The sequence below is a fragment of the Hyalella azteca genome, unplaced genomic scaffold, assembly GCF_000764305.2.
Source record: "Hyalella azteca isolate HAZT.00-mixed unplaced genomic scaffold, Hazt_2.0.2 contig16847, whole genome shotgun sequence".
Taxonomy (NCBI): domain Eukaryota; kingdom Metazoa; phylum Arthropoda; class Malacostraca; order Amphipoda; family Hyalellidae; genus Hyalella; species Hyalella azteca.
The window spans coordinates 207120-217545 of NW_025946654.1; positions in this window are offsets into that span (position 1 = coordinate 207120).

The following is a 10426-nucleotide window of genomic DNA, read 5'->3' on the forward strand; positions in this document are numbered from 1 at the left end:
TGCTGTTATGGTAGATTGGGCCAGTCCATCATGAAATATTATGAAGGTATCATTCTTTTCACTACAAATAAAAAAAAGTGAGCCAGTCCAGTTTCATTCTTGCTACAATGGAGTAAGACTTTTAGAGGCTTCTTGCAGGTTTGATCACAATCCACAAACACAAAAAATTGCAGTTTTGATCAAATTCACAAACAAGCATTTGATTTACAAAATATTTTTCAATCTATTGACGCAGTGTGGATGATCCTCTGTCCAATCTGATCCTTATTCATCACCTGCACTGATAATAATGCACTATAGACCATATAAATAATAATTTGCAATATAAATTGTAGATTGTCATGTTTGTAGAGGTACAATAAATGACACAAAAGGCAGGGATACACCATTGTTCCGTTACACCAACGGACATGTTGTTGTTGTTTGTTGCAACCTTCACGCTTGCTGGGGGTGAGGCTCTGGTGGGTGGCGGGGGGCCAGCACCAGAAGAGGGGGGAAGTGGCAAAGGCCAGCAAGGGCTTTTAAGATGCGGAGAGAACCCGTTGCTTTTGTGGCGATGGCTCTTGCATCAGGGGATAAAGTGAAGTGCGTATCCCAGGTGACTCCTAGGATTTTGGGGGTTTTATCCAGTGGGATGATGCCGTTGCAGATGGTGGCAGATGGATGGTATCAGGATTGGATGCCAACCGACATAACAATTTGGGTTATTTTTGTAATGAAAAAGAATGGAAAAAATTAAGAGTGAAAGAATATTTGTTAAAGGTGTGAAAGCATGAGTCACATGATTGGTGGTGACAATAATACTCAAAATGGTACATATTGCATGAGAGCAATGCTGAAGTATGTTTGATGGTAGTCAAGGTGGGGACTTGTATTCTTTACTGTTTTGTGTCAGAGCAGAGGTGCAGCATGTGAATAGACATACATACAAAAGAAATGAGAGGAGGGAGGGCAATTTTTTATATGATGTCAATGTGAAACTGAGGTGCATTGACTGCACTTGGTGGAGGAATCTGGGGCATTTGTAGCTTTTTTTTGCAACTTTAATTTTTGAGTGGGGGGCAGACAAATTTTTTGTACATTTTTTATTTTGAACACATGCAAAACTTGATATCAAAACTTGTGATCAAAACAAATGTGAAACTTGATAGTTAACCTTGCTCTACCTGTCTACCATATAGTGATAAACTGTCTAGAAAGAATTTTATGGTTTGAGACTTTTAAATAAGTCTGTGAATATATTAGGAATCCTTTAAGTATACTTGTATTTGCTGATTTTAAGTGGTAAATAAATTAATAGACGATTGATTCAAGAGACAGTTTTAGACACATAAAAACTAGTTCCAACATGGTGTCGGAATAACGACACACAGCTGTGACAGCCGTGTGTCATATTCCAACACAGCTCACACAGGGTGTTGGAATTACGAACTGCGATTTTGAAGCGCTGTCAGAATTAGTCTCACAATATGCCGCATTTAGTCACACACGTGTCGGAATTCAGCAATTTTGTAGATTTAAATTCTAAAGGCTTTTAAATAAATATGAGCATATGGCAACAGTTTGTGACGTTTCATCATTGCTGGCGCATAGTGCGGTGTTTTGAGAGTGACGTAAACCAATCAGAACTCGAGTTGCACATACGGTGATCTATTAATTTCTTGCTACGTCCTTAAGGTGTCGGAATATGGTGCGTTTACCCTAATCTATTATATAACAAAAACTGAACCACATCAATCTAGTGCAATTAAAACAGCTAGCCTGAGCTAGGTATAATATATGTAGTGATCATGTGGTTAACAGACTGTTTATCAAACTGAAACAAACGGCACAAACCCTACTGGCACTGGGCGTGGGCAGTAGCTTCCCAAAATATTCTTAGCAATCATAGGTAAAAATAATTGTCGCATAGGCGATTTTTGAAAATTATGGGTGAATAATGGCTAATTGTTTCATGGGCAATTTTTTAAATTTATGATTGTTTTTCCTACATTATACCTAGGTTACAATTGTTTTTCCTACCTAGCTAGGTAGGCTATGTATAACTATAAGTATAACTGCAAAAATTGGGAACAAGTGAAATCAGCCAAATTCATGGGCATTTGCACAATTCATGAGTGATTCTTCGCATTTCTTCCTAGGTATTCGTTTTTATGATTCTTTATTTTTGAACTGACGATGGAGCTGGACTGCTGGACTCCGAAACATTTTCTTTAAAGATACTATGAATTTTTGGGGAGTTTTCTTTGCTTTTAAGTTTTTAGTTTATTCATGTCCATGAGTGGCTTAAGCCCAATTTAAACTTTAATGCTGGACTGCTGGTGCATCAGATTTCATTCAACTTCAAGTTTCAACATTTCAAGTTTTCAACTGTCAACTGACACATAACCTAGTCACAGTCTCACAGACAACTGTCAACTGAGACATATGAGATAACAAAGTCTAAGAGTCTAAGACAAGTGCTGGGGTTCAATTTCAGGAATTCAGGCTATGGCTAAGCATCATACCTATTCATGATTCTTTATTGAAGTTCACTATACAAAATTACAAACATTAAAAACAAAATTGAATAGGACCAATTTAATTGCCCATACCACACTCCACAGCAGTATTAGTCTTTGACCACAACCAATGACAAGGTCAAGTTACTTAGTGAGTTAATCACTACCATCTACCAGTATCATGGCTGCGGCTGCCCCAGGCTGTAGAGTAGGGCCTTTCAGCTCGAGATATCGGCGTCTTTTCAAGCTCTCCATCAGCCACATCGACCTTAAATCGGCGTCCATGGCCGATCATAAACTATGGCTCAGGCAGCCACGACCAATCATAAACTATAGATTGCTTGATCAGCCCCGCCGTCACCGCGCGCATCTTCAGCTTGTTTCAGCTTGTATCTGTCACTCGATCACAATGTGCATACGTCTGGCAAGCCCAATGCTACTGCTGAAAAAACTTGTCAATCTATTGTGTTCTAACGTGATCTATTGTGTTCTAATGCAATCTATTGTGTTCTAACGTGATCTATTGTGTTCTAACGTGATCTATTGATATTGTGTTCTAACATGATCTATTGTGTTCTAACGCAATCTATTGTGTTCTAACGTGTTCTATTGTATTCGAATGTGATCTATTGCGTGCTAACATGATCTATTGCGTTCTAACGCGATATATTGCGTTCTAACGCGATATATTGCGTTCTAACGTGATATATTGCGTTCTAACGCGATATATTGCGTTCTAACGTGATACATTGCGTTCTAACGTGATATATTGCATTCTAACGCGATATATTGCATTCTAAAGCGATATATATTGCGTTCTTACTTGATCTATTGCATTTTAACGTGATCCATTGCATTTAAATGCAATCATAATGTGATATATATTGCCTGTCTCTTATACACATCTAGATGTGTATAAGACGCGCCCCCACCCCTACGCCGCTTATGGCGCCGCATCATTGTAATTAGGAGCTCGAGCTCTGAGGCTCAACTTCTCCTCCACTCACACGTGACCATAGTGACAAACCAGAGATTTCTTAGAATCAGTTCATTTTTAATTTCCTTATTTACTCAAGATTTAAACCACTTTCTTATGTAAGATAATGCTGGTATCCAGGATACTTTGCTGGTCTACTTATAGGACTCAAAAATGACCTTGAGGGAGAGTCTGAAAAATTCTCTGCTTTGCCACTATGCACGTGACTTACCTATTTATTATTTATAATACTGATAAATATATGTGAGAATAAGTGAGATACGATTTCGGCTAATATCTAGGTGGACACAAATCTATCTAGTAGATTGTTCAATGTTCACAGGCACACGTCCGTAATCGACCGCAGCTCGAACCGGTCCCGTAAGAGTTAAGACCGTAACTTCGATGATTCCGGAGTCATTCCAACTCTCTTACTCGCCGCAACCATAAGTCCATAACTAGTATATGACTCCGCTTTAGACGAGAATAAAAACTTCACTCCTAAAACATGGATCGTCATCAAAAGATACGCAAGAGGAGCCAAGGTAGTTAATGGAAATAAAATACATAAAAATAACTTTTTTAAAAAACTACGTTTTTTTCTTGTGGACTAGAAAGTAGAATATAAATTATGGCCCGCCCCAAAAAACGTGTGTCGGGCTGTACGTTCACCATCAAATTTCCAAAATTCGTGTGTTGTGTGCTTTTCGCTTCAATCATAAATCTGCCCGACACACGTTTTTTGGGGCGGGCCATAATTTATATTCTACTTTCTAGTCCACAAGAAAAAAACGTAGTTTTTTAAAAAAGTTATTTTTATGTATTTTATTTTCTACTTTTTAGTCCGTTGTTACACATGAAAAACGTTGTTGCGAGCCAATTTACTTAANTCGTATGCTTGGGTGCTCAAATGTAGCTCTCACAGGCGCCGGAACTGCGCGCTACATCGCGTAGTTCAGGTGACTATGAGCTCATATGCTTGGGTGCTCAAATGTAGCTCTCACAGCCATCGGAACTACGCGCTACAACACATAGTTACGATCGTAGCGTGTAGATCAATACGGCGCATCGGCCATATCGATCGTAAATCGCGATTTATGGAGAAGCATAATTGGCGACCGGCGTCCAGTGGTGTCCAGTGGCATCCGCCTTGGTGTCTTTGGTGCATGAAATCGGCGTCCTCGACCTATGTTGTGCCATGCTCTACAGTCTGGCCTAGTAGTATACTATAGGACTCAAAACTGAACTTGAGGGAGAGTCTAAAAAACTCTCTGCTTTGCCACTATATTAAATCCAGTAAATCCACACCTGCTTTGCTGCAATCAGTGCAACGCAGGGCTGTATAGACTAAGTCCTATTTTTTTCTAAAATATCGCAGCTCTAATATCATATAATTTCCAGTAATTCAGTATGTATGATATCTCATGGCTCTTATGTCATAAATATTTGTTTGATTGAAAAAATTGCAGTTTGCACTTTGCAAACATATTGTTTAATAAAATTTTCAACTGTTGCAACTTGCAATCCACACTCCACAGACCACAGTAGGCTATATAATATATATAGCTATTCCAATACTCGGCAATCAGCAATACTCCCAAAATAACATGCAGAACGTAATAACAAGTCAACTTGAAACATTTTTCCATGAAGATTGAGTAGTTGCAGTTAGGCTACATAAGAGTATAAGACAGTGCCACCGTGCCAGGCTACCAGGAGCCCATGACTGAGAGTCTGAGAGCTAAGAGTAAGACTAAGAGTCTAAGACCATCGCGTTTCAAACTCGGGGAATGAAATAATGTTCAGGTAGGTATTCCTGCATCTGCATGCACTTACTATTAACTTTCCCCTAATTGAAAAAACATTTTGATTAGTCAGGTAATGATTTTAAAACTATTTACATCATACTACGACTGAAGATACGTGCACAACTCTATAAAATCCAGCATCAGGCAAATTACAAGACAGCATAGCCTAACCACATTTTGAGAGCCTTAGTTTACTATAGTACGAGGAAACCCGTCAATGGATTTGCACCGCAAGTGCTAGCCAGGGAGAGTATGTGTCTGAGAAGATCAGGTACGCGTAAGTTGGAATGTTACTAAGGCTTTGTCGCCAAACATCAATGCAATTTTTCCAATTGTCCTTGATGGAAAGGAATAAATGAAATTGTAAATTGAGGATATTGGATCTTATAAAAAGTGACAGATTTGCCAATTTCAAATTATTACACATCTATACTGCTGAGAAAAGCAGCATTACTCCAGCTTCTAATTTATACGTAAAAACATTTCATTGATTTTAACTGTTCCTAAAGCAATGTTTAACTGTCACTCTATAACGTTATTATCGTGTTGTTGACAGGTAGGAGGTGAGAAAGTCGCGTGTTTACCACCTGGACTCGACAATGATAATTTTATTTCAAGCCTTCATCTACTGTATTCCAAGTTTCATTCGTCTCTCAACAGGCGCTTGAATGCTCTCCCGGTCGTCAGCAGTCTCATGATGTGAAGCGATTGGAGGCTAATCATCGTTAGATAAAGTGCTTTTTACCAGCAGCAAAGAAGCTTGACGACAGGTTTGTGTGAGACAAGTAGAAATAGCTCGTACTATTGAGTGCTGAACTTTTCAGGGGTTATTGCCTCCACTGAGAAATATGCGCAGTGATATCAGAGGGACTCCCATGGCATGCATACATAGAACTAACACTAGTCTCTCACGGTGTGTTTGCTGACGTTTGTTCTCATCAGCTGGGTTTGCTGACGCAGTTTAGCTACTGCATCAGCACCCTCATTTTTAATAATTTCAATGCGAGTCCTGACCCTCTGCTGATGCACAGACTTCGAATCATGAAACCGTGGCGAGTAGTTGACTTATACCATAGACCAGATCACAACAATTGGCTGGGGATAGTAAAAGTTGCAAAGTTTCAATCGAGTCAACATATAACCCTTTGAAGGAAGGATTTACTTTCAATAATCCGCTGGGTTCGCGAAATTGCAATTCATTCAGTTGACAATACATTTAAATGAGAAGATAATCCTGCAACAGCTCGCTTCACGGATGGAAAAGAGACCGCATGCAGTAGTTGGACCATCAACCAATGGTTGAATTAGTATAAGAGATTGTGCGATTGACCGATGAGAAGCTCATTTTTTTGCGGATGTAGTTTGTTGTTCGCCTGTGACGTCACTGAACTCTTACTCACGATCCTATAAATTTTGGATTCAACACATGAACGATGTAACAAATCAGCATCCTTAACATACTTATATTCTGAGCCATCCCTCATCGTAAAGACGGTCCCAGCCTCACAAAGATAACGCACTTTTAGAGAGGGGGGCAACTCTGCTGGAGCCCCATAATCAAAATCATCAGTGGTAATAATCGCAGGGTCAAATTTCGGGAGCACCAGCTGGTGAATAGACCTACTCTTGGCGGCAGCGCTGCGTATGGTAACCTCTTAAACGGGAAAAGGAGGATCGCGCATTTCCGACTTTGCATAGCTAGAAACACCCGAGACAGCCTAATCTGTTGTGCTTTCTACATTGCTTACCAGGACAGAACAAAACTTAATCGGCGCGCGAATAGCAATAGCATTAGTCCAGCCATGAAAATGCGGACAATTAATAAAACACCTAACCACGGGGAAGTTGTCGCCTAAACAGTCCCTAACTATAGTTGTCTTACGGGGCGCTCCTGTTGGTCCAGGAATAATTTGATCAGAAATAATTATGCAACTACAGCCATAATCGTGCCAGATCGTGGAAACCGCGCGCCATTCAAGGTACCTCTACACAAGTATTTCCGCGGCGTCGCGTCGTTGAGACAGACTTGCGCAGCGCGCGAGGGAGATAGACATTTAAGGTAGTTCATTGGGTTTTGCAGAAAGCAAACCCAATTCTTGTTTCTTTCTCAAAGTGAGCGCCTTCACCACAGGGGCGGTGTGGGCTCGCTGCAGGCAAGTAAAGCTAAGCTAGGTGTACGAGACGGACCACCGAGATTCTCGCTCCTGTGATTCGGTTTGGAATCCCACGGTCTATAAGACTTTAGGTCGGTTCGGTAGGCGCGGTGGGTCAAGGCGCGATTATCGGTAAGCTTAACTACTTCCTCGAATGAATGACAATTTGTTCCTTGATGGATCCTCTAAGGGCGGCGAGCAATAAACTAAGAAGTTAATCGACGATCACGAATTCTGAGATTTTCGTATGTTTTGTGAACAGGCAAGGAATCAAGCTGACGACCCAACTGAACAGCAATTTGTTGGTACGTTTCGTCGACTCTGACAGGCGCGGACCGAAAGTCACTGCGGTTAGTTTCCTGCGTTTTATTAGAGCCAGTAAGTAAAGTTGATTTAAGGGCGTCTTAATTCTCGGTTGCATCAGGAGCTAGAGCAATATATCTTTACAGCTTTACCCATCAAAAGACTACCCAAACGAATGGCATAGCTCTCTTGCTTCAGTTGCAGCAATATTCTCAAACCTGATCAAGTTAGTTGCATCGTCGCCGTAGCTATACGTTGGCAGCTTGGGGTGAAACGTCTGATAGCGAGGCATCGTTGACGGCTGGTGGCCTTAAACCAGCCTCGGCCAAACCTCAAGGCCCTGCCAGCTCGCGCTCAGCGGCTTCAGCACGCGCCGCGCTCACAGCAGCAGCAGCAGCCTCAATTGCCTTACCTTCTCCATTTCCCGCTCGCCGGCGCGCTCACCTCGAAGCAGCTCTTACTGGCGGTAAATAAAGTCTGCGCCCGACAGTCCCAATCTCTCAGCCGTTCTTCGCAAATCGGCTATAGACGGTAAAGACGCCATAGTTGCTGCAAAGATCAATTAGCACGACCAGACGCGACCGCGTCAGAATAAGGAAGAAATTAAATCACATAAGGATTAAGCAGTAGCAAAAGGTAGAATTTCTATGCAATAAGATATCTACACAGTACATACCTAACCCTACTAAACTACTTCAACTCAACCACTGCCAGGAGAGCCATCTCGTAGTTTGTTCACTAATAAAAGGACCGCCTTCCTTACCTAGAAGCGGAACGACTCCTAGACCACTCAAGCCTGATCTAAAAAGTGCGCAGAACCTATTGAGTGACTTCGTGACCTGCCCGTCACCTTACCACCTTGTCCAGGGATAACCGCGGCAAATAGGATAGACTATTACCGCCTCTGCTGTAGACGCTAACGCTATCCTCGGCCCAGATAGATACGCTCCGTATTGTGATAGCACTATGTATGCAAGAAATTAGCACTAAGTACCTGGCTACCCTAACTCACCCCAGCATCAGAATGCACAACCCGTGATTGGAACACCACTTTTTCGATCGCTACAACGACGAGGCCGGTCGAGCACACAGGAAACGGCTGGGACATGGGGAAGAATGTAATGTAGAAGGAGTATTAAAATCGCTGGTAAGAATAAATGTGGAATAAGCTGAACATGGTTACAATGAGATGATTGAATGAAGTAATGATTGAAAATTCTAGCGTGGAAAAGATTTGTGAGTTTATGTCGACAAGACGCTGAAATCTTCCAGGCATATTGAAACAAGTTAATAAACTTAATAAACTTCTTGGACTGATCAGACGCTCATATGATAGAGTTCCTAGATGCAGAAACGATGAAGCTGTTGTTTGTCGCTGTCGTGTGCCCGAACCTTGAGTTTGGAAACGCCGTGTGGTCACCGAAACTCATTTCTCCACACAACATTAAATAAATCAGACTGGCAATTGCACGTCTACTACAGGTCAACGGCCTTAGAAGTAAGGCCTGTAGCCAACTTTTAAGATGACTAAGAGCCTGTGGGAAATCAGAAAAAAACGTAGCAATGGGAAAATTTATGTTGTAGCGCGCGCACGCTGCCGCAATATACATGCTGCTGTAGCGGATCTCGGTACATAACTGTATTAATGTTGGACTTGGACTATTTTATTCCCTTACGGACCGACGCACGAACCACAACCCCGGTAAGCCGCTCTCAGTGCCCAGCTTGCGGCCATTGCATTCTGATTTCCTTTCATTGTGTTTCACTCGTTAGAGCTGTGACGGAGGTGCTATAGGGAAGGTTTAAATTTCAGCCATTGAATGCCAGGTCTTAAGCTCACGTTGTACCTTGCATACTTGTCCAACTCAAATCGCGTGTTCGATATTACCCGAATTCTACTTCGCTGAGCATAACACGTCAAGCCTCGTGGTTACCGCCTCTGGAACATCACTGCTACAACACGCGAAATTTCATGTGCTCTCTACGCCACGTGCATCAAGCTAGTGCAAGCACCACGTTTTCCTGACACCTCGTCATCACCACGTGCTCCTGACACCTCGTCATCACCACGTGCTCCTGACACCTCGTCATCACCACATGCTCCTTACACCTCGTCATCACTACGTGCTCCAGTCTCTTACCTAGTTCGTCCCGTGGCCGCCATCAAGTAGGTTAGGTGAGCCTAATATTGTTTGTCTCCAGATAACTGTTCATTTTAGCCAACCAATTTTATATCGCCTATTCTTTTATTTCCATCTGTCTAATTCAAATCCTAAATGCGGATGTCTATGTTGCGAGCTTCTTCTACCATAATAAATCTTGATTGATCAATTTACCGTTTCAAGCCCCCACCGTAAATAGATTCGCAGAAATGTAGTAAAACGAAATAAATGTGGACCGCAAAATAAACCGCCCACACTGCGAGTCTGCGACCACTATAAACAAGCTGTAGGAGATAGTATAATCAATGGTAGCACTTACAGCATATAGCCGAGAATTGTGGATAAAGGTAGTTAGGTAGTACCAGCAGGATATAGACGAGAACACCGGTGATTGGTCGACCTTTCACCCAGACAACTTCCACATGTGACAGCGTACTTTTAACTACTGACGTCAAAAATTCTACTTAACGTGAGTCAACGATTCGTTTTTATGAAAGAACCATTTGCTAGGTTCATTAAAAAC